We start from the raw sequence: 26,124 nt of genomic DNA on the forward strand, positions 1-26,124 counted from the left end.
GTTGCTCTGCAGGGGAAGAGTGTCTCTGTGTCACTGCTTTGTTTGGCTGAAGTTTAGATGCTTTAAAACAAGGTCAATAGGTTAACAATTTCTTTTTCTTCCAATGGGTATTCTAAGGCCTATTAATTAGCATTGCTTTTATATCTCTGTGACAGTGGGACTTCCACCACGAAGACAGGGAAGATTGAAGCATGTGCATCTATGACTGGCGAACCACAGTGTATAGATAAGTAACTTTATTTGTATACGCTCAAAAAATCAAAATCCAAATTTCTTTATTCGGTGTCCGAGTTTCCATAGAAAACCATAAAAGTTCACAGGTTTTGAATGAGTGTACAAATCAGGACAATATACAATAAAACAATGTTAAAACAGATTAAAATACAATTAAAATACAATGAAAACATCAATAGATCCGATTAACAAAGTTATATAATCTAAGTGGAAGAGTCCATAATGATTTTAACCAAGATTTTCTCGGTATCTGATACAGAGCTTAAGGAAGCGTGCTATATTTTTTGTAAGTAGCTCATCTTCCAGTATTTGTAAAATGAGGAAAGCAGGACGACACCTGCGTAAACCCAGTGATTTTAAGATTGGCAATAACCAGGTTTTCCTAGGCTCTGTATAAAATCTACGAAATAAAACAATATGTATCAATGACTGAGGGGAAACTTCATCACAGGGGCAAGGCGAGAGAGTCTTGGACCAGTCGTTAGGATGTGGGAATGTCACTAACCGGTGAAAGATATTAAGCCCGAAACGTGTCAATAGTAATTTCTCATAATTGCTCAGCTTATACGTTAGGTAAGGCTGCATGGAAAAGGAAGTTTGGATAGTTAGAATTTGTTGTACTGAACTTTTCCCTATCTCCAAGTTTAGTCTCAGCTCTTCCAAAGGTGACCTACAGATCTTTTTGAGTGAGCTTCTAGACACTTCCAGCAGAGTTAGAGGGATCAGATAATATTTCTCCAAGCCCAGGTCATAAAAAAAGTTTTTAACATAAGCGATCCATTTAATCTTAAACTTATTTTCAAGCAAAAGGCAGTCGCGACGAAGATTTCGAGATAAATCGCTTTTTGGGGACGTCCAAATGCGGTGCCAAAGGAGAATTGGTGGGAGTTTAATGATATCTGAAATATACGCCATACTCAATTCTAAATGGCAACTAAAGTTTGAAGAGCTTTGTGGGAGGGCGAGAAGATACTTCAAGAAACTGTTCTCAATTTTCTAGAGAGCATCCACGTTTGCATGCCCCCAGACTCCTGCCCCATAACATGCATTGCTAATGCACTTTGCTTTATATATCTTAATCATTTTGGGTGCTGGCCTTTTACCCAATCTTTGTGCAAATGCTGTGAGGGCGCTCGTAGTCCTCAAAAACAATAGTTTCCTTGCCTCAATTGCCTGTTTCCACGAAGACTTATTATCGATTAAAATCCCTAAATATCAATAAGTACTTGCCCTTTCCAACTTTACATTATTAATAAAAATATCCCTTGTTTTCTGGGATCCCGTGCCTGAATACATTACGTATGTTTTTTGTATGTTAATCTTGAGATACAGGGTATCCATAAATTTGCGTTATCTTATTACGCTACGTTGAAGCTCTAAGGGTGTTCTGGCCAAGATCACGGCGTCGTCGACGTAGAGGAGGGCTGGTATTGGCCGAGATCCAATATAAGGGAGGTCCAAGCCCCCTTCCAGCATAGCTGTTTCCAGCCCGTTTGTATAGAGGGTGAACAGGAAGGGGGCAAGGACACAGCCCTGTCTAACCCCCCTCTCCACCCCGAAAGATGCCGTGAGTTCACCCTCGAACCCGTATCTCACTCTTGCCTTTGCCCCTGAATAGAGCTTGCAAAGAAAGTTGATCAGTGGTAGCTCAATTCCCATTTCCAAAAGCATCATCCATAACTTAGAATGGTTTACGCAGTCGAATGCCGCTGTTAAGTCGACATATGTCATATATAGTTGGCCACCTTTTGCTGCAACATATTTCCCCATTATAAGGGTGCTTGATCCACAGTACCCACTCCCTCCCTGAAACCGAACTGTAATTCAGAAAGTATGTTGTGGTCGTCCGCCCAGTCTTGCATTTGTTCCAAGAGGATGCGGCCTGCCACCTTACCAAGGGAATCAAGGAGGGAAATGGGACGGTAGCATGATGGGTTGTGGCAGTCGCCTTTTTTGAAAATGGGAACGAGAATTGAATCTGACCATGAATCAACTAGTCCCATAGCACAGGCTGCTTTGAGCACTTTGGTCAAGATGGGCGAACATAGGTCCGGATTAAGTTTGAACAAGTCGACTGGAACCCCGTCGGGGCCCGGTGCTTTCCCTCACTTGCTGGTTAATAGGGCATCTGCTACCTCCTGATGGGTGAGGTCAAGTGCGATTGGAAACGATTTGTGTGAGGGAAACGAAGCCCTTCCTCCGATTTCCAGAGGATCTATGCTCTCACATGGATCTAAGCTAAATATGTGTGAATAATGCTTGACCGATGTGTCTGCGTCAACAGCGATATCTATTTAAGGGTGTTCCGTATCACCCTGCAGAAAGGTGGCTTTCACGACCTTCCAAAAGCTAGCGCTATCCTTCTCTATGCAACTTTTATGGAGTTGATTCCATAGGTCGTTTTTTAACTCTGCCTTACGGGACTTTAGCGCTGTATTATAGATCTTTCTAAATTTGATAATTTTCGCCCTATATCTTGGTGAGTTATGGAGAGCGATTTTCAAACTAGTGTAAGCTTTGGTACAGTCTTTGTTAAACCATCCGTTGGCCACGTGTCCCTTGGTCTTTATTTTCTTGAATAAAACGTCTTGGATTATTTTAGTGATGCTAGAATAGCTGGCGAGGATCTCTTTGTGGGTAGTATCAGAATTTAAGCATTTTTCAATTAGTGGTAACACCTGCTTTACTATTTCAGAAGTTATTGCCACTGGATCAATTTTAATCCATTTTAAAGAGTAGCCAATAATTCTATCCACGGTAATTGTTTGTAAATCCAGTTTATGGATTGAATTAGTTTTGCTGGGTTAATAGGGATGGATACAAGAAGGGTGTTAGGGAAGTGGTCACTTACATCATTGTTGACAGTTGAAAATCCATGGATCATTGGTGCCATACTGCTACAAACCAATATATAATCGATAACACTTGAAAGGCCTCTACCATTAAATGTAGATGGAAATGGGACTGGTGGGACCAAGAGTTCGTTCGCAAAGCCTAGGTCCAGGGCAAACATGATTTCGTTCAGACGATTGCCACTTGTTGTGTGAGGAAAGTGGGTTGACATAGTGTTTTGCTCGTCATCCAGAATTCCTATTAAATCTACTTTTACAGAGGGATAAATTAAAATCACCGTCCCAAATAATTATGAGGTCTTTTTTGGTATACCTATTTCTTTGTTCCTGCAAGAAGAGAAAAATATTGTTTAGGACTTTCATTAAATCCACCTGCTGTAAATTATTGTAAAAATTCACCAGGAGATAATCTGCTGATTTATTTATTTTCAGTTTCAGAACTTGAAAATTAATTTCCAAAATTAGTGGGACTATGTCCTCAATTTCTTCAGTGTTTGAAATAAATATTGTCAAGCCCCCCCCTTTGACCTGCCTGAAGTTGATGGAAGGTCGAGCGAGGTATATGTTTTATAGCCCTCGAGATGTACTTCTGTGCATATCCAGGTTTCCTGAAGGCACAGGATATTTAAATTTCTTACTAAATCTAGCCAGATGTCATTGGTCATCTTGAATCGAAGTCCTGCTACATTCCAGCAGAATTCCTGACACAGGGGAGTCTGCTAGATTAACATTTACTCTCTCATTTGTTATCGATCCTATTAGTGGCACATTAGTCTCCTCCATTTGCAGAGAAGCACCTATTTCTACGCGTTCACTGGCCTCATCTACAAAAGTGGTTGGCGCTACGCCCCTAGAGGAGAGTATTGATAATGCAAGTTCTGGATGGGAGTTATTTAAGTTAGAAGATAATTATAGTCGCCCGAGCGAAAATGATGGACAGTCAACCAGTCAATCGTTATCCTCTGGGCCTTAGAGTGGGTTAAATCTATTGAACGTTGGGAAACGGTATGACTGACTATAGTTGGTAATGGGAAATGTGGGCCTGGAGGGTTCTTCAAAACGTGATAGTGGGGGTATAAAAGAAGCCTAAAGGTAAGTTGTTAATCCCTACTGCGTCTAGGAGGTTACTCCCACCCACCTCTACTATCTTATTAACTAATAGCGGGGAAGCAAATGTTAAAACTATACAGTCACCTGTTACCATTTTTTCTCGATGGCCCACCCACTGAACTCGTCGTGCCATCTTGAATTCTACAAATAGTTGATCGATAAAACCCTCCCTTCTACCTAACGAATGTAGTGACTTATTTCTTAGGGAGGCCCAAGATTCAACCTCTATGTCATCCTTTTTTGGAACATTAGCCAGGACTATACTGGAAGGAGTAGCAGCCGGAGGAAGATCCAAATATGGGTCACACGGCTGCTGATGGGAAGAAGAGAATGGTGTAATTGAGGTGGTGAGTAGGTAGATAGGAGAAGGATTTGTGGGGGGTCTAAAACCTGATGTTCCTGTCTGATTTTGATTCTCAGTATGACCCCCTTTCTCCAATCTATTAGGGAGCTGCCGTTCTTTAGGCCTGTGCTCAACGGGCAGGTTTTTTATTACTTGTTTGTCTTTGCTATTGTTCCCCTTCTCTAAATCAATGGAAAGAGTTATTGGCGTATTGATTCCTGGCCTTAACGGTAAGCTACCCCCCTTGTTCCCTGGGTGCATGGGCCAGGGTGTACGGGCCCCCCCTTTGTGGAGTTGCTGGTGATGAAATCCTCAATAGTAGTGAGTCTAGAGGATAGCTGATCTAGCCTAACTCTCAAATACAAATCTAATCTCTCTACCAAGTTATGCAGATTTTTAATGTCGCTAGATATATCTTGGTTATCATGCGTGGTAGTTGCGCCCTTAGTGTGACTTTTGCAGCCTCCCCCTCGCATTTGGTGTGATTTTCGGTGGTTTAGACGCCGTAGGCGCTACTTGTGCATTAACTGTGACTCTCTTTCTAGTGTGGGACTCTGAGGAGGGAGGTTTTTTTAGAATTTTTTTGAGGCGGTTACGTGGGAGAATCACTGTCCATAGATATGATCTTGTCGGGACTGGTCTGAACGCAACCATTACGTACACCTCTGTTTGATATACCGTGTTCCGATGTAGGGGACACAATTGAGGGTGCAATGTCTGAGCTTAACCTGGATGACCCTAGTTCTATTGACTCTTAAACTGACATGATCTGCTTGTCAAGAGCCCCTACTGCACCTGTAAGATAGTTTAACAAAGTTTGCTGGGAGTGAACCACAGACCCAGCAGCCGAAGGGGCCTTCGGGCTCGGTAGCTTCCTTTTGCCCATAGTAATTACTCAAATTACAGGATGCTGGGATTTTTTTAACAAGGGGAGAAAACATGATCTTTCACAAGCAGTCCAATAGTTGTTTTAAATTAGGCACTGTATACTCAGCAGTAACATTTTAGACTGTAACAAACATAATCGAGTAATTAAATGGAATGTGGAGCCAAGAGGGTAGGACCAGCCCATCCTCAAACAGGCACAGATGGGCAAGGACGGGCCCGCACTTGGCCCGGGCTTTGCCCGTGCGAGCCCGCGCGTGTCACGCTCCGCGGGTTCCCAAGCACAAATTAATAGTCTCAGGGCGGGGCGAGTCCTGCACGCCTCTCGCGAGACCGACGTGCCCTCTGGGAAACAGAGTCCTGGGCAGCGTGCGGTCCACGGGATGGAGGAGGCGGCGACTCGCGGCAGGCAACATTCCCCCCGAGAAACAACGAGGCCCCACAGCCAGCTAGGGGAAAGAGAGACTCCAGGTGTCCATCACAGGTAGGAGAAAGATTCAGCAAGTGGCAGGTATCTGGAATGTGCGTCCCGCACCGTGGGATCCCAAGCAGAAATTAATAGTCCCGGGGGTGGGGCGAGTCCTGCACGCCTCTCGCGAGACCGCGGTGGCCTCTGGGAAACAGAGTCCTGAGCAACGCACGGTCCGCGGGATGGAGGAGGCTGCAGCTCGTGGCAGACAACAGTCCCCCCGAGAAACAACGAGGCCCCACAGCCAACTAGGGGCAAGAAAGACTCCAGGTGTCCAGAACAGGTAGGAGAAAGATTCAGCAAGTGGCAGGTATCTGGAATGCGCTAAAGATTAGGCACTCATTCGAGCCTCCCTTGAGGGGGAGATGTTCCTTCTGAGGTGTTAGATGGTTATACGGTAGAAGCTATCATTACCACATGAATTATACATGTACCCATAACCATAAAACGTCTTTCGCATGAGAAGCTGGTGCTAATCAGACAGCAAACAAAACGTTCTCGGGTAAACAGCACGAAACATATCAGAAGTTTGGTATATGGTAGGATTTTTTGTCAATCTGTGCCCAGATGTCTTCAGACTGGTAGCACTGTGGTTGCTATAGAGTATTTAGAAAGATAAAAAATAAAGAATCCCATTGCACCCATAATCTTAGGAGAGAAAATGTAATGGAATGACACCACAGATACAGGATGCTAGCAAAATGCTTCAAGTTTGGAAAGCAAGTCTTTGTTATTCTGTTTATATCAGTCACATAAAAATGCCTCTGACTGGCACAGCATCAGAGCAAAGTGAGAAACAACAAAACCAGCAAATGGAGAGGCAACAATAGCAATTATTAAGTATGAGAAATCAATTTTGATAAATTGAGACACATATCCTTCGTGAATACAAACAAAATTTCCAAATTTTAATCAAATAAGTCATGACACGTTGATAACAGCCAATAAATCAAAACATGATGATCAGCAAAAGAGCACAAGACAGAAGGTAAGGTGCTCAGTGAAACAGCATAGAAGACAGCCAACGCGTTTCACCCAATTAGGGCTTCCTCAGGGCAGAATATATTCAGATAGACTACGATGCCGTTGAGAATAAAAAGCAAGCAGCTGATTTGATAAGTCAACCGCTAGGCTATTTACAATGCTGTGAGTATGCCGGATTCATAAGAAGATTAGAACAGAAGACGACGCAAGGCGGAGTGACAATTCAAGTAGTTGAATATCAATAAAGTATCTGAAACAGGTTCAGTTCTCTGTCATTCAAGTAAGAAGTGGGACATGGGGCACTCTGATAGGCACCGCACTTTGAAGCGTTTAAAGTCAAAGGGTCGTCTCCATTCCAATCGAGAAGTCTTCCAAGCGTGAAGACCTGCAAACCACGATTTTCGCGCTGTGAGAAACAAAACTTAACGGCATACCGATGATTCCATTTAAATGTATTTATTACCGATCAATTTATTTCTCTCTAATAGACTAGAACAGTACAAGATATGTGGTACCACAATGGGTTTAACCTTTGACCTTCATGTGCAGACTTGATTATGGGAAGGTGAAAGATGCCCCAGTAGGGAGATTTATCAATGCGTAGGACTTCTTCCTGGCCTTTCAAGACATGGCCATGCCAGTCCTGGTATTCATTTACATCCCAGGCTCTCCATGGAAAGACTGAGTGCTCTTAAACCAAGGTTCATCCCCACTAAGGAGATTTATCAATGTGTCTGCATGTCATAAAAGCTTGATTAGCATTGCTCAGGCTGCAACACCAGCGCCACAAGGCCCATCGTTTGTTCTCTTGTTCTTGGAAGGCGCCACTAGTTTAACTGCCACTTTTGGGGAATGGGGAATCTACCATAGACTGGAACACTGATGCACCAACCTTACTTAAAGAAGTGCATGTCTGTGATGTTTTATGCATGTCTTTCACATATTTTTAAGTTGCTCAGGCTAAAAAGTTTAGGTTCTTCCTTTCTTGTGATCTTTGATCCAGGTGCCTATACACTCCCTTTGATTTATAATGTCTTGTGAGCGACCCTTGACCCTTCCAGGTAGGTCACTCCCCCTCTGCACAGCACCGCCTGTGTGTCCCTGCCCCAGCTGCTGCTGCTGAGGAAGTTCGAGGCCCTCCTCCACCTGCAGGCTGCCACCTGCGCCTCTTCCCTGGTGGCCACTGGTAGGCCATATGTTTGCTCATCCTCCATTGTATTGCCTGTATTTTCTTTCATTGCTCCCGGTGTAGTCACTGCATTTTCATTGTTGTGTTTGTGACTGCTGTTGTCTTCTCCCCCGCTGCCTGTACGTGGTCTGTGCCTGTTCTCTCCCTCTGTTCCCCTCCCTGCCCCCACGCCTCTCTGTCTGGTTTCCCTTCTGTTCCCCTCGCTGCCCCCGTGTCTCTCTGCCCGGTTTTTCCTTCTGCTCCCCTCACGACCCCGTGTCTCTCTGCCCCTTTTTGCCTTCTGTTGCTTAGCTGCCCCGGCATTTCTGTGACCTTTCTGCCTTCTGTGCCATTTGTTTTCCCCCCGTTTTTTGTGACCTTTATGCCCTTTTCTTGTGAAATGTTGCCTTCTATGCCACTCGTTTCTACCGTTTTCTGTGACCTTTTGCCCTTTTGTGACCTTTCTGCCCTCTGTGCCACTCGTTTACCCCTCAATTGTTGTGCCCTTTGCCTTCTGTTTCCTTCGTCGCCCCTCTCCACCCCGTCGTTGCGTCTCCTGCAGCTCCCCCCTCCTGACTGCCCATTCCCTGCCCCCGCCTCCCGCCTCCCAGCTGCTCCTCACTCCCAGCTCTCCATGCATGCCGGACGATGCGCGGTCGCTCTGCTGGCATGCGGCAATCCCGTCTGTGCCCGTCCGTGCCGGGACCAGACCCAGTGCTAAGACCCCTGGCTCTCGCACCCACCATGACAACCGCCACCACTATGACGCCAGCACTCTGCACGCTCTCAACCCCGGACGGACCCACAACTGCTTCAAGGCTGCCCCTAAATGCACATACGGTCCCTTCACCTGCTGGAACTGCAGCTACACCATCCACAGAGCCGACAAACCACCCGCCAAGAAAGACCTAAACCACCTCCGATGCATACTACTGAACACCCGCTCCGCACGCACACACACCGTCGAGCCCTGGGACCTGCTCAACACAACCTCCCCGGACGTAGCCTTCCTGACAGAGACCTGGTTGAACAACTCCTCCGCATCCGACATCGCAATAGCCATCCCAGAAGGCTACAAGATCACCCACAGAGGAGGAGGAATCGCCATCATCCACAAGAACAGCATCAGGGCCTCGACTAGCACAGACCACGGGCTCAGCATCACCGAACACATGCCTTTACAGATCCACACAGACCCCAACTCTACCCTCAGAGGCACCCTCATCTACCGATCCCCCGGATCCCGCCCCCAGTTCAGCGACTCCATCGCCGACTTCATCAGCACGCACGCCCTGACCTCCACCGACTACATCCTCCTCGGAGACCTGAACTTTCACCTTGAGAACAACAACAACTCTACAGCACCGACAACAACTCCACAACCCTGATCGATAACCTCGCCAACCTCAGACTGAGACAACTCATCACAACGCCCACCCACTCGGCCGGCCACACGCTCGACCCCGTCTTCTCCTCAAGCCCGCAGGTTTTCATCAGTCACAGCACCGAACTCCTCTGGACCGACCATCGCTGCATCCACTTCACCTTCCAGAAACCTACCACACACCACCTCACCCAACAGATCCCCTGTCGCCGCTGGAGCAAAATCACCGAAGACCAACTGCATGCAAATCTCGTTCTCATCCCACCCACCGAACCCTTCAACACCGACGTTGCTGCCCACAACTTCAGAGGCTGGATCAAGGACTGCGCCAACACCCTCGCCCCGCTGAAGAAACCCCCCACATAGACACCAGCAAGAGGGCCAGCTTGTTCATTCGGAAGCTAGAGAAGAAATGGCACAGTGAACAAAGTCCGGACAGCCACGCAGCACACAAGGACGCCGTCCGCAACCATCATCACCTCATCAGGGCTGCCAAGAAGACCTCCTTCAAAGACCGCCTCAACAAAAATGCACATGACAGCAAGGAGCTCTTCAACGTCGTGAAGGAACTCTCTAACTCCAGCTCCAACACCAATGACATCCCGCCGTCGCAATCCCTGTGCGACTCCCTCGCCACCTTCTTCCACCGCAAGATAGCAGAGATCCATGACAGCTTCAACACCCAGACAGCCCCAACAGATATCAACACAATAGACCCTCCGCACACCATCGACCACGTCCCCTTCCTAGCCTGGACCAGCGCGAGCGTCGATGACACCATCAAGTCCATGAGCACAATCCACTCCGGCTCTCCGTCAGACCCATTCCCGCACCATGTCTTCAATAAAGCAAGCAGCTCCCACGCACCCCACCTATGGAACATCATCAATCTTTCCCTTGAGACCCAAACCTTCCAGAGAGCTGGAAACACGCCAAGATCAACGCCCTACTCAAAAAACCCAAGGCAGACCCAAGAGACCTCAAGAACTTCTGACCCATCTCTGTGCTCCCCTTCCCAGTCAAGGTCATCGAGAGAATCGTTAATAGATATCTAACCCGATACCTCGAAGAGAACAGAATCCTGGACCCTTCCCAGTCAGTGTTCAGCAGCAACCACAGAACCGAGACTGCCCTCATCGCTGCCACCAATGACATCAGGACCCTGCTAGACAATGGGGAGGCTGCAGCACTCATCCTCCTAGACCTCTCCGCCGCTTTCGACACCATCTGCCACAGCACACTATGCGCACGCCTCCACACCGCAGGGATCCTAGACAAGGCTTTGGAATGGACCATCTCCTTCCTCTCCGGCAGAACCCAGAGCGTCCACCTCCCCCGTTCCATTCCGAAGCCTCCGAGATCATCTGCAGTGTAGCCCAAGGATCCTACCTCAACCCAACACTGTTCAATATTTACATGGCCCCGCTTGCACACGTTGCCCGACAGCACGACCTCAACATAATCTCCTACGCCGATGACACTCAACTGATCCTCTCCCTCCCCAAGGACCCTATCACCGCCAAAGCCAACCTCCATGAAGGAATGAAGGCTGTCACCGACTGGATGAAGATCAGCCGTCTGAAGCTGAACTCGGACAAGACATAGGTCCTCATCCTCAGCTCCAACCCGTCAGCCTGGTGGCCAACAGCACTGGGGGCAGCCCCGACACCCACCGACCACGCAAGCAACCTGGGAATCATCCTCGACTCAACGCTCTCAATGACCAAGCAAGTCAACGCCGTCTCTTCCTCCTGCTTCAACACCCTCTGCATGCTCCGCAAGATCTACAGATGGATCCCGACAGATTCAAGAAAGAAAGTCACCCTGGCCCTCATGAGCAGCAGACTCGACTACGGAAACGCCCTCTACGCCGACCAAGCTCATCAATCGACTACAACGCATCCAAAACGCCTCGGCACGACTGATCCTCGATGTACCATGACATGGACATATCACCCCCCCCCCCCCCCGAGAAAACTGCACTGGCTCCCTGTCAACAAGAGGATATCCTTTAAGCTCCCCATCCACACACACAAGGCCGGCCCATCCCACCTCAACATACGGCTCTCGTTCTACACCCCCAACCGCCAGCTATGCTCCGCCGACCTCTCACTCGCCACTGTCCCGCACATCCAAAGAACAACCACCGGCTGGAGATCCTTCTCCCACCTCGCTGCCAAGACATGGAACACCCTCCCACTGAGCCTACGACAGACCCAAGACCTGCTGACCTTCAGGAGGACACTAGTATATGGTACTGAGGTACATAGGGCAGGGGTACCTCAAGGGTCCCCTGTGGCCTGCAGCATGTATTATGCTACCCACGAGGGACCTGCCAAACTCTGACTACAAGCCTGCCATTGCAGCCTGTGTGAGTTGGTGCATGCATCTCTCATGAAAGACACACGTTTCCTTCCTTGAAACCTTTAAGTCACCCCTCCAGCATGCCTTTCAGTCTAAAAGGCAGGGTGCTCAATTATGAGTGTGAGAGTGGCCCTGCATAAGCAAACCACCCCTAAAAACCCTGGAGTCTATTCTCCGAGCTTTGTAAGTTAACCAGACATTACGATATAGCGAGGGCATGCGTTATTATGCAATGCCCATCTCTAAACTGGCTGGAACAAACCTGGGCATGTTTGGTAGAAGTTGGAATCATATCCCAAAACCGATTCTGATTTTGGAGGTATGATTCCATCCACCGGTATCACGATGCCTGTTTTAGGTCCATGGAGGACCTGGCTTGGCAGTACAGTCTGGACTGTTACCATAAGCCACAGGGTCAAGACTGATTTGCATATGGCTGGAACTAAACTGTGGTGATATGGTGAGCAAAGGAACAATGAATTTAACCCAAATCTATTGACTGGGGGTGAATGTTTGATTTGCTCTTCATTTCATCCATCATCTGTGTGCCTTTCTCTTTCTCGCCGTAAGTGCACCGGGTATGCCCCGACATGGGTCCCGGGCTCACTGTGCCACTTGATTCAAGATAGCCTGGCTGATGAGGGGTGATGCCCTGAAACCGGTCCATGATGTTTGTTTCTGGTCTAGGGAGGACCAGGCTTGGCAGTTCGGTCTGGACTGCTCCCATGAGCCACATGGTCAAGACTGATTTGCATATGGCGGGGTCTAAACTGGAGTGGTAGGCTGAGCAAAAGAATGATGGATTTAACCCAGATCTATTGACCGGTGGCGAATGCTTGATTTGCTCTGCATTGCTTGCATTATCTGTGTGTATTTTTCCATCCATGGTAGGGGCCCTCCCTGGAGACCTCCATACTCCTGGGACTGATCTTTCAGAGCCTAACAACAACCTAGGGCTGTTGCTGACTCCTTACATAATTCTACCCTCCTCCTGCTGGGCCAAGCTGAGCAGGGTAAAGTAGGAAAATATGCTGCCTGTCGCAGGAAGGTGTGACCACCTCCAAGACTGCATTTAGTGTATTAGGCCGGGGTGGGGGCGCTTGTCCACGCCACATAATTTGCTGGTAGAGCACATTTGGCTCCCTCTTTCCATACTCCAGAAAAAAACAGATATGGGTGCCGTTGGCTCCTTGGTCTGGCATGAATATGGACAGAGGACATGGGAGTATTCTCCCCACAATCCAATCCCTCCTCTGAGAGGGACCCCTGAATCGTCCTAACTTCACCTTAGCTTACTTATGGTCTTACCAGTGGGTGGGTCCCTAGATTCCGTGTTGGATTAGATTCTTATCCAACTTCACTTCTCCTTCAACTGTGTGGGTACTCTGGACTCTGCTGGACTTCGCTCTGGGCACCGAGACTGCACCCGGGCAGACCCCTGCTACTCGTGGCTTCGTAGTCCTGCACATTCGCACCAGCGTCCATGTCCATGCTCCGATCAGGTCCTTCCTAGGCCTGTGGACAATAAAGACAACTGAAGGAACCTCCCTTGCAGTCACTCCCCTTCATCTGCAGGTATCGCAATACAGACAACCTGTTTGCTGATCCTGGGCTCTCACAGGCCCAAAAGGCTCAGTAACATAGGTGGTGCTTTGTTATGAGTGTGAGTGTGGCCCTGCATGAGCAGGCCACCCCTAAAAACCCTGGAGTCTATTCTCCGAGCTTTGTAAGTAAATCAGACATTACGATATAAAGTGGTCATGCGTCAATATGCGATGCCCATCTCTAAACTGGCTTGAACGAACCTGGGCATGTTTAGGGGATGTTGGAATCATATCCGAACACTGTTTCCAGTGTTGGAGGTATGATTCCATCCACTGGTCCCAAAATTGCAGTTCAGTCTGGACTGTTCCAATGAGGCACACGGTCAAGACTGATTTGCAAATGGCAAGAACTAAACTGGGGTGTTATGGTGCGCAAAAGAACAATGGGTTTAACCCTGATCTATTGCCTGGGGGTGAATGTTTGATTTGCTCTGCATTCCATCCATCATCTGTGTGCCTTTTGCTTCCTTGCCCTAAGAGCACCAGGTATGCCAAAACGTGGGTCCCAGGCTCACTGTGCCACTGGATTCAAGATAGCCTTACTGATGACGGGTGATGCCCCGAAACCGGTCCCATGATGTTTGTTTCCAGTCCAGGGAGGACCTGGCTTGGCAGTTCGGTCTGGACTGTTCCCATGAGACACAGGGTAAAGACTGAGTTGCATATGGCTGGGTCTAAACTGGAGTGGTAGGCTGAGCAAAGGAGTGTTGAACTTAACCCAAATCTATTGACTGGGGGTGAATGGTTGATTTGCTTTTTATTCCGTCCAACATCTGAGTGTCTGTTTCCATATGGTAGGGCCCCTCCAGGGAGCCCTCCATGCTCCCGGGACCGATCTTACAGGGCCTAACAGCAACCAAGGTCTGCTGCCGACTCTCGACATAATTCTACCCTCCTCCTGCTGGGCCAAGCTGAGCAGGGTAAAGTAGGACAATACCTTGCCTGTCGCAAGAAGGTGTGACCACCTCCCAGACAGCATTTAATGTATTTGGCCGGGAAGGGGGTGCTTGCCCGTGCCACTTATTCTGCTGAAAGAGCACATTTGGGTCCATCCTTGCATACTCCAGTAAAAACCAGATATAGGAGGCGTTGGCTCCTCATTCTGGCACAAACCTGGACAGAGGACGTGGGAGTATCCTCCCTACTATCCAAACCCTGGTCTGAGAGAGACCCCTGAATCGTCCCAAAACTCACCTTAGGATACTTAAGGTCTTACCAGTGGGTGGGTCCCTAGATTCATTGTGGTATTAAATTCTGATCCAACTTCACTTCTCCTTCGACCGTTTGGGTACTCTGGACTCCACTGTACTTTGCTCTGGGCACCAAGACTGCACCCGGGCAGACACCTGCTTCTCTTGGCTTCCTAGTCCTGCACATCCACACCAATGTCCATGTCCAGTCTCCGTACAGGTCCTTCTAAGACCTGTGGACATCAAAAACAACTGAAGGAATCTCCTCTGAAGTCAGGGAGCATCTCCCCTTCATCTGCAGGCACCACTACACAAACAACATATGTGCCGATCCTGGGCTCCCACAGGTTCCACAAGGCTCAGGAACAAAGGTGGTGGTCCGGCACTTCCAAAAGGCCTGAACTGTCCTCTCATCAAGTTGAGGTCAGTAACCCTCGTCTGAGTCTCTATTACCAAACCCCTGTACACCGCATTGCTGCATCGCTTCAGTTGTCCCGACTGACTTGTGCCAACACAGTCGGACGCATCGAAAGGTTCTGTCAACGAGTCTGTCCCCGCTAAAACTGATCTGCACTGATGCAGTTGGTTAGAACTGACAGACTCTGACATCTTCAGCATCACAGTAGCACAGGCAGAGCTAAGGACTCTGTGCAACAGTGCGTGAAGCTCTTCACCATCTTTTACCTGCCTCTTTGAACTCAAGAGGCCTTTGTTTTCCATGCCTCCTGGTCACTCCTGAGTGCCATAGACTCTGTCCCCTCTGTTTTCAGGTACTCTTTGACTCAAGCTCACGTCTGGGTTCCAGCAGACTCTTTTCAATCTATGGTGGTAAGACTGCAACCGCAACGAACCCATTGAGTAGTATTGAGTACGCAGTCAAGTATCCTCTTCGCACACAACCATCCTTGGATCCCCGACCCTTCTACATCACCAGTGTCCAGTCTCGACTTAGTTTGTGGATTGTATTCTCATATTTTGATACTTGGTCTGGTCGCCCCCTGGGGACCACTGTGTATTGAGGCTACTTACTATTCCATGTCCAAAGTATTGTGTGCATTGTGTATACATCTGGGTATGAGATGCTGGAAAGTGTTAGCGAGTGATTGTAATAAATATCAATTGCCATATACTAAAAGGTTAGAAGTCCTGGTAAACCGAACTACTTTGCATGCCTCCTAGATTAAGCCTGAAGGCTGCTCTCCACAGCTAACACTTAAAGAGCTTTCTACAGTTGTCTAAACCCCTAAAACCACCATAAGGGTTGGTGGAGGGTGCACTTACATAAGTGGGTACCATATACTAACCCGGCTTCTCACATATATGTATTTGCTTTTATTAGTAAACCATTTCAGGATTCGACTGGTGTGTGCATAGATTTTCTTTCACAGTCCAGTATGTGGAGAATGCTTTCTTAAACTTTGTTCTTGGGGCCTTGTCTATTGAGGTTTCAGAAGGATCCGAAGCTTACTTTTTATCATGTAATTTTGCATTTCTGCTGCATTATTGCTCTGCTTGCTCTTTGTCTGCTGCTTTTTTACACTAATTCCTGCTTTCACCTTGTTTTCATCTTTTTCAGTAGTGTTTTAGGGGTTGTGTCACTTTCAGTGCCAAGAAGCATTTGCATCAGTTTCTACATGCAAATAAAATGAAGAAGCATACCATGAGATTGTGGTACAGCTGGAACTGGTCCAAAAAGAACAATTGATGGAAAGAATGCAGAACAATGTCATACATTCACCCCATTACAGAAATCTAGGCCGAAATCGGTCAGTTTTTTTTGCCCACCATGCCATTCCAGTTTGGACCCAGTCTTGACCCTGTGCCCTATGGGAACAGTCCAGCCTGAACTGCCAGGCTAGGCCATCCCTGAACTGGAAACAAGCCTCCTAGGACTGGTTTCAGACTGTCAGTCCTCACCATCCAGGATAGCCTGACTCCAGTGGCATGGAGAGCATGGGACCCACGTCTGGGCATACCTGTCACACTTGGGGTGACAAATGCAAAAACAACAGTTGATGGAAAGAATGCAGAACAATGTCAAACATTCACCCCAGTACAGAGATATGGGCCTAAATCCATTGTTTTTTTGCTCACCATGCCCTTTTGTTTGGACCCAGCCATATGCAAATCAGTCTTGACCCTGATACCTATGGGAATAGTCCAACCCAAACTACCAGGCCAGATCCTCCCTGGACTGGAAACAAACATCCTAGGACCAGTTTTGGGCGATAATTGTAATAATTATCTTCCAATCTCATATACTCATAGGGGATCTTAAGGTACCCAATGACAAATCTAGAATGGATGAACTCCCTTGCTTTCCTCCAGAGGACCAAGGAAGTAATAACTGCCCCCAGCTTTCTGCCCATATGTGAATATCTTGCAGGTGTCCCTAGTTTAAAACGGAATCATATTTACAACCATTTGACAAGACACTGAACTGGTTGGGCTGTTAAAGAAGTTTTACGACCATGTTCACTAATAACATCTTGATGCTGAGGAAGATGGGGTGGATCGGGCACAGTAAGACCTCTGACCTCCTGGTCAGGGAAATCTGCTTTCCGCTCTAGCAGCTCTGTCATTGCACCGTTGCCAATGCCCCCTACAACTCTCTGTCCAGGTAAGTGTTCGAGGCCCTCTTCCACCCGAAGGCTCCTGCCTGCGCCTGATCCCTGGTGGTCCAATGAGAGGGCCTTGCTCCTTTGCTGGTCTGCCCGGCCAACCTTCTCTGTCTGTCTATCTTTTATCTGTCTTTTCTGTATGTACTGTTATTGTGCCTGTTTTTCATTTTTTTGTTGTAATTTTTGTTATTTGTTGTGTCCTCTGTTTTACTTCTATTGTGCCTGTTTTTGCTTCCCTTTCCTGCCACTGCTGCCCCTGTGGCCCCTGCCGGTTTCTGCTCTCACCTCTCAGCCACATTTCCCACCCTTGTTCCCTATTTAATGGCTGCCATGCGCAGCCAACGAGCCAAAGCAAGTCTGTCTGCGACCAGCGCCAGGGACCTTGATTTTCCGACCACGCACCACTATGAATCAGCTGCCGTCCATGCACTTAACCCCAGAAGGACCAACAACTGCCAGTTGTCTACACTGAACACCACCCATGGCCTGTTCTCCTGCTGACACTGCCAAAAAACCTTCACCAACCACTGCATCTCCATGGCCACAACACTCCCATGAGACGCAAGCGCACCGAAGCCCTGAGGTGCTACCTCCTCAACGTAAGCTCTCTGTACAGACATGCAGTAGAGATCTGGGGCCTCCTTGACACACTAGTGCTAGACGTCGCCTTCTTCTTGAAAATCTAGACCAACTCCACCTCTGCCCCCAACATTGCTACAGCCATCCCTGACAGATACAAGATCCAGAGGAAGACCGCCCCAACCACCCAGGAGCACCAGAACTCCCTTTGACTCACCACCTCCAACATGAACGACTTCTTGTCCCCCATGGAGCATCCCCATTTCCAGACCCAGACCAACCCCAGAATGACCCTACACAGCACCTTCACCTACAGACCTCCCAGACCATGAACCGCTTTCACCACAACCATCACTGACTTCATCACTTCCCACGGCGTTTCCTCCATGGACTACAAACTGCTTGGAGACCTTAACTTCCACCTTGTACACATCCTCAGCGACCCCAACTCCACCGCCCTCCTGGACAACCTTGCCAACATTGGACTGAAACAGCTCGTCACCACCCCTACCCTAAAGGCAGGACACACCCTAAACCCCATCTTTGCAGGAAGTCACAACATTCACTTCAGCCACATCATGCAACCCCCTGAACAGGTAACCACTGAGTACACTTCTCTTTCGACAAAGTCAATGCTCAAACCTACACCAAGCCCTCTGCAAAGGAACTGGATCAAGATCACCATGGAGCACATCAACTCTACCCTCGACCATGATCCCCCTCCCACCTCGACTGACGTCCACTCTGCTGCAAACAAACTACACAGATGTACTACCAACTGCCCAGTTAAGCTCACCCCCCTCCACAACCCCAACAGACAGCACCCCATGAAAGCCACCTGGTTTACCACTGACTTCCGAGAATCCAGATGTACCTGCAGACATCTTAAAAATTATGGAGAAACAGCAAAAACTCAGAAGATCGGACCGCCTACAAGAACTAAACCCAGAACAAAATCCTCGCCGAACCCAGCAATTCGAAGGAACTCTACAGCATCATCCAGGAATTCACCAAACCCCCAGTGAAGCTTCGGACGTCACACTCTCCCAGGAGCGCTGCAACAAACTTGGCTCCTACTTCCATTTGGAAATCAAGTTCCTCTACGACAACTTGAATGAACAGACACCAGACACTAAAACCACACCTTCCTCCAGCAGCGCCAGCTAGCCTACCATCTCCGCCTGGACCCTGGTCACCGCCAAAGACACTGCTATGATCATTGAGGGCAATCACTCTAGAGCTCCCAAGGACCCCTGCCCCCACACATCTTGTACAAAGCTACAGTAACACCCAAGCTGCGACACACCATTAAAGCCACTTTCGAATCCGGCCCATTCTCCGATGACTGAAAACATGCAGAGGTCAAGCCCCTCCTCAAGAAGCCCCCTGCAGACCCAACAGACCTCAAAAACTACCAACCCATCTCTCTCTTCCCCTTTGCAGCCAAAGTCACTGAGAAGATCGTCAACATCCCGCTAACGAACTTTATCGAAGACAACTCAATCCTTGACCTTTCCCAATCTGGATTATGCAGCAACCAGAAGACTGCTACCTCCCTCCTTGCCACCACAGATGACATCAGCACTCTCCTCAACCAGGGCCACACCATTGCCCTCGTCCTACTAGAACTGTCTGCTGCCTTAGACACTGTTTCCCACTACACTCTCACAGACATACTCCACGACCCCTGCATACAGGGAACAGTCGTCAACTGGATCAGCTCCTCCCTCACCGGTCGTACCCAAAGAATCAGACTCACACCCTCCCTCTCCAAACACACAGAGATCAACTGCATTGTACCCCAAAGATCATCGCTCAGCCCCACGCTCTTCAACATCTTCATAGACCCCCTCACTGCCATTGTCAGACAACATGGACTCAGCATAGTATCTTATGCTGATGACACCAAGCTCCTTCTCTCCCTCGCAAGGATCCCCTCACCGCCAGATATAGCTTCCAGGAAGGTATGAAAGATGTTGCATTCTGGATGAGCAGCCACTGTCTGCAGCTCAACTCGGAGAAGACAGAAGTCCTCATCCTGGGACCCACCCCTTCAGCATGGGACAACACCTGGTGGCCCACTGCCCTCTGCAACCCCCCACTCCCACAGACCACACCCGGAACCTCTGCATCATACTCTACTCCCCCCTCACCATGACCTGAGAGATCAACGCAGTTGCCTCCATTTGCTTCAACACCCTCTGCATCCTTTGCAAGACATTCAAATGGATCCCCCACAAATCCAGAAAGACCATCACCCACGCACTCATAACAAGCAGACTTGACTAAGGAAATGCCCTCTATGCCAGAATCAACAAATCCCTGTTCCGAAATCTCCAGACCATCCAGAACACGGCAGCCAGACTCGTCCTCTGCATCCCACGGCATGGACACATCACCCAGTACCTTCAAGACCTCCACTGGCTCCCCGTCGAGAAGTGAGCAACGTTCAAGCAACTCACTCATGCCTACAAATCCCTCCACAATATCAACCACAATACCTCAATGATAGAGTTGACTTCCACTAACCCAAGAGAGACCTCCGCTCTGCCGACCTAGCCCTTGCCAATGTCCCCCACATCCACAGAGCCAGAACGGAAGGCAGATCTTCTCTTACATAACGGCCAAGACCTGGAACAAACGCCCCCTCAGCATCAGACAAAGCCCTACACTGCAAGTTTTCAGAAAGGGCTTCAAGACTTGGGTCTTCAGAAGAACCTTGGAGCTGCCTGAACCCCACACTCCCCAGCACCTTGGGGCCCTCACGGGTGAGTAGCGCGCTCTCTAATTCCCTGATTGATTGATTGTTCTACCTCGATCTTGAGATCTTCCCAGCACCGAAAGAACAATTCATTGGTGGCCAGCACTGACACCACAGACATCAGCTTGACATCCTCCATCATAGTAAGAAAAACCCATCATGTTTCAGCACTGATACCACCAATATCTACCTCGATCTTGAGATTTTCCAGCATTGAAAGAACAACTCTTTGGTGCTGAGTTCAAATACCACCCAAATCTTCCTTTATCTCACCCCCCAGGCCTAGGAGGGCCAGAGGTAGGCAGAGGTACTCATTTCTGCAGGTTGATGGGACGGCTGTCTGGTTGGGACCGCTCCCATAGACCAGATTGATGAGGCAGTCCAGCCTCTGGAGTGCCGTCTGGGGCCAGCCTGGATGGAGAGGCCAGATGCCCCCTGTGTATGGAGGCCTGTCTACAGGAACTTCCGGAAGCTCAAAGGTGAGAGTCAACAGTTCCCGGATATGAGACGGCCTGAGGCAAGCCCCCAAGACTGAAGTGTGGGAATGGTGCACCCCATGTCATGTCCTTTAGTCTAGTCCTGTCATGTATACCCCTTTTTACATTATATTGTCTCATCCACACGACAATAAGGGTTCTAAAACAGGTGACCTTTTGACTAATGGCTTCCTCCTGTCTCTTTGCCACCAGGCTCTTCATATTCTATCCTAACCCCTGTACCTGACGTACATAAACATATGCTTAAGCACAGCATAATTACTCGGTATAAGGGTCACCGCTTCTTTTCATCCTTGCCCAACAGCCAGCTGTGCATGATCACATTTGTTTGAAAAAACATTCAGGATTGTTTTCAAAACATTGATGATTGTTTTCAAAACATTTGTGATTGTTTTAAAAACATATTGATTCTAGAAGAAACTCTGGAGTGACCCCTACTCTAGTATATAAGACCCTTATTTCCCCTGCAAATTAAGGGAGAATTCCTTCCAAGCTGACACGGGCTCTTGCATGCTGAATCTTCGTCATGCATCAGTCTGCCATTCCTTGCGGGGTGTCATCCTCGAAGCAGAGATGGGGTCCTTCGTTATCAACCATCAGGTGAGGAAGCAAGATACATACATATATGCAAATACATGCTACACCTACAGATTCAGGCTAGGTACATTTAGGCAAATGACTTATGGCATGCATTTTAGGACATTGCAGGTGCTACTGTTTTTATCTGAACTGCTCATGTTCATCTTATTAGCACTATGGTAGACATGTATCCACCATGTATTATAATGGTTCTTTCCATCTCTTTTGTATGCTTCTGTCTCCTGATTGTCGCAGCAAATGTGTTTAACACAGGACTGATGTTGGACCAATAAATACTTATTGAAAACATCCTGATTGCTCTCTTATGTATTATTTGAGAATAAGTAGGCACGAGTGACTGAGTGAAAAATACTGTACTGATTTCCACGATCCCCAAGGAATCAGCGTTCTCGTTGGCCCCGGATCATAGGAAGCTCGCATATATAGCGGTCAAATGTAGGTGTGTGCTGACCAACGTGGAACCAAAGGTCATGGAGGGAGTCAATGTGATTTGTGCACTAAGGTAAATTGTTAGGTACCTGAGGGGCAGGGTGGAGGATGCTGAAGGTTGCTCCAGGCCTAACAACATCCATCTGGTGGGAAACCCAGAGAAAGAAGAAAACAGGCTCCTAAATGAAGTGCTGCGGGCAAGGCACCAAACATATTCATTGTCAAAAGTGCCCAGAGGGTACAGTGCATCCCCAGGGCCGATTGTGACACTGCTGATGAATTTCCATGACACATTATTCACGTGGCACGGATCCACTGCCTCTGCCAGAAAGCATTTGCTTTGGAGAATATATACCTAGACTACACCACTGATGTCCAGAGACAGCCAGAAACATTTTAGCATGTAAAAAGGCACCTACGTACACTGAATTTAAAGTATGCTTTCTTTTTCTCAGCAAAGTTGTGTATATCTGAAAATGGTGAAGCACATTTCCTTCACAAGGCTTCGGACACATGAGACTGGCTGGATGCGAAGAAACACCTGCTTCCTGAATCCCGTGAATCGCCCAGCAAGCGAGAGTGGCAGCATCATTGACCAAGAAGGAGAAGATGTGATAGCCCGACGGTGGCCCAACCCAAACCTAGGCAGAGATGGAGAGGGCCAAAGTGGTGGCAGGCATCCAGATGCACCATTTCTGAGAGTAATGCAACAAATGGGAAGCTTTGGCAAAAGACTCGGAGGAGAATGCCAGGCGCACTGGAGAACCTGGAGTCGGGTCAGATGAAACTAATAGGCTATGGTCACCCCAATGACAACGGGAGGTAGCTGACTTCCACAATCGGTGGACAATGCATGCGTTGTGTCACCCAAAGCTTGCTAACAGAGATGGTTTTCAAACACCAAACATTGGACTAAGCTAACCCGCTGTTCCTTTTACGAAGAATGTAGAGCAAAATTAGTCTTCAATCGTTGTTGTTTGGGCTGGGGCAATGGACACCTTGGGCATTGTGGGGCAGGTAGTTCCGGATCTGCAGCACAAGGAGGTTGAATGGGGAAGTAGAGAGTACAAGGCACTGTTTGAGGCTAATTTGTGTGCAAATATGTCTATGAATTGTACAACACAATTGTAAAAAAAGAATAATGAATAAAATGATGAATATAATGTGTGTTTTTTAAACTTTTTTGATACAAATAATGAAATAAACTATGAAAAAAAAATATTAATAAATATAAATGTTTTTGATAAAGGTGCAATTGTTACATTTATCATTTATCATGTCTCTGATTGTAGGTCAATAACCCATTGGAGCCTATTTGCCCTATAGGAAAGAAATATGGGGCAAGTGGGAGGCTTTGATAATTTTTCTGGTGTCCGTTGTCCCCCTTTTCTCGCAGACCTAAACTGTGCAATTAGAGGTGGTTCCCTTCTTTAGAAGTGTTCCCTAGAACACCCCTTTGGAGGTGCGTGAGGGTTTTTTGGAAGCGGTGGCGGGTGCAATGAGAGGTCTATTATAGGAGGGGGGGGGGGGGCAGGTCACTGAGGATTGCCTAGATGTTCCTTACTAGAAAAATACTAGATGGCGGAATAGCCCTACCTGACCTGCGCTTGGTCGAGCGCCTTAGCCTAGCGGCTAGGGCGCTCGACCACGAACCTGGGGATCTGGGTTCGAGTCTCGGTAACGATGCCAAAACCTCCTGTGATTCTGGGAAAATCACTTAATCTCCCCGTGCCTAAAATGAATGTGTATCCTCATGTAACATAACTAGTGCTATGTAGAGCGCGCTGATACCCGATTTGGTTTGGGTCTAGTTCGCGCTATATAAAACTCTGAAAGAAAAGAAAGAAGAAAGATTACTGTGCCAACCAGCTACGGATGGTCAATGACTGTGCCTTCTCCTCACAGAAGGAACCATTCATGGTAGCCAACAGGTGAGCGGTTATTTGACAATTGTATGAGAGGAGGGGTTTGGCTGCCCTGTCGACTCCCAAAAACCTGGTGCTTGAAATTTATCATAGAGCCAGCAAAGCCACAGATTGGAAAGGTAAGCTGATGATAGGGACCTCGCTCTGGCCTCAGATATGCTGATGGGACCATGAACAATGGAAGGTCATGGTAAATGAGATATTTATTTATTAGATTTATTTTTAAGGTTTTATATAGCGCTAGCTCCAACCGAGGGTATCAGAGCGCTTTACATCAGCAAAGAAAGTACATTACAAAAACAATCATGGCAGTTGAACAAAAACGGGTTTTACAGGTGCACAAACCAATAAAAAATACAGGGGGTAATTTATGGAACATAGTGATTAGAGGTACATATAGACGGTGATAGAGAAAGAGAAGCAAGTTCCCGGAACCAGGATGATTACTGGAAATAGTAAATTTAACAGTATGTCAAGGAGGGTTCAAAGGACAAAGTAGGTATTGCAGGGAGAAGAGAGGGGGAGGTGAGAGAGTGATGTGACAAGAGAAAAAGAAGGGGGATGAATTTGGGAAGGGGGAGAAGTCTAAGTAGGGAGAGGGAGAGGTAGTCATGAAGGAGATCGGGATTTAATTTCCCCATAATTTAGTGAGCAAATGACTTTTAAGGTCTTTTTTTAATCTAGTGTAGAAGGGGTTGCAACAAAGGTCTTTGGGTAGGTCATTCCAAATGGTTGGGGCCTTACCAGAGAAAGAGCGGGATTTCAAAGCAGCTTTTATGAGTAGGGGGTATGAGTAACCCTGAGCGAAGCACTACGCTACACTCGCGTAGTTTGCGAAGTTTGCGCAACTTTGCGAACACACGTAGTGCAGCGTAGAGTAGTGCAGCGGTCATTTTTTGCTTGTGTGCGGTCCTCAACTTCATGTTCGCGACCGCGAGCAAGCAAAATGACATCCCGGGGAGATTCTCAACGCAGGGAGGTCAGGTTTCTCATTGCGAGTGGTTGTGCATGCTCGCGACCGCTCGCAATGAGAAACTACCAGTTCGCTGTGAGAAAGCTGCCGCTCGAATAAAAATCTACTCGAGCAGCAGAAAACTACAGCTCTCACTGCACAAAATGCCGTTTTCAATGATTGCACAGTGCCGGATGCTTGTCCGCACTGTGCAATCATTGAAAACGCATCTTGCACAGTGCGAACATGCTACTACGCAGCTCGCGTAGTGCTGCGTGAAGTTCGCGTAGTGCGAAGTTTAGCGTATTAAGGTCAGCGATCCACGATTGGATGGGGAGAAGGTTGTTTTTGGGAGAGAAGAGGATGATCTCAGTTATGTTCGGGTTGGGTTACAGATGATTGTTGTCGAAACAGGTTTGGATCTTTGTTAAGGTCATGTTAAGCTGCCGGATATCACATGGGATTTTTTTTGTAGTACAATTGGGTATCGTCAGCATATAGGTGGTAGTTGATTTTTTCTTGTTTGAGTATCCGGGTAAGGGGTTCCATAAAGAGGTTAAAGAGAGCGGGAGAGAGGATGGATCCTTGAGGGACTCCAAGGCAGACAGGGGTTGGGTTAGAGAGGCAGTTTTGTATTTTGTATATTAGGGTTCTATGTTAAAAGTAGGAGGGGAACCTATTAAGCACAGTGACACTGAGGCCAAAGCGATTTTTGAGTCTGTTGAGTAGGTTTGGGTTGTAAACTGTATAAAATGCCGTGGAAAGGTCAAGAAGGATGAGAAGGTAGGTCTCGCCCTTGTCCAGGGCTAGGTGAATATCATCGACTATATTGAGACGCGCGGTTTCCGTGCTGCACCCTTTGCGGAAGCCAGATTGAAGGGGGTCAAGCAGGTTGAATGTGTCAATGTATTTGTCCAGTTGGAGGAGGGCGCATTTTTCAGGGCTTTGGAGAGGAGAGGGAGGTTGGAGATAGGACGGAGATTATTAGGGTCGTTGGGGTCAACTGTGGGATTTTTGGGGATGGGGGTGATTTGCCCGAGTTGAAGGGAGATGGGTACACTCCCTGTTGAGAGGGAGGTATTGATGATGTTGGTCCAGTAGGGTACGATGACATGTTTGAGATCTTGGATGAGTGCGGAAGGAAGTGGGTCTTTGGTGTGGGAGGAAGGTTTG

General features: G+C 47.8%; 1 protein-coding gene across 1 annotated transcript in view; it reads right to left on the bottom strand.

The window, feature by feature from the left end:
- Positions 1–26,124, bottom strand: part of LOC144820062 (uncharacterized) — a 226,705-nt gene that overhangs the window by 107,538 nt on the left and 93,043 nt on the right.

This window comes from Lissotriton helveticus, chromosome 2_1, assembly GCF_964261635.1.
Source record: "Lissotriton helveticus chromosome 2_1, aLisHel1.1, whole genome shotgun sequence".
NCBI lineage: Eukaryota > Metazoa > Chordata > Amphibia > Caudata > Salamandridae > Lissotriton > Lissotriton helveticus.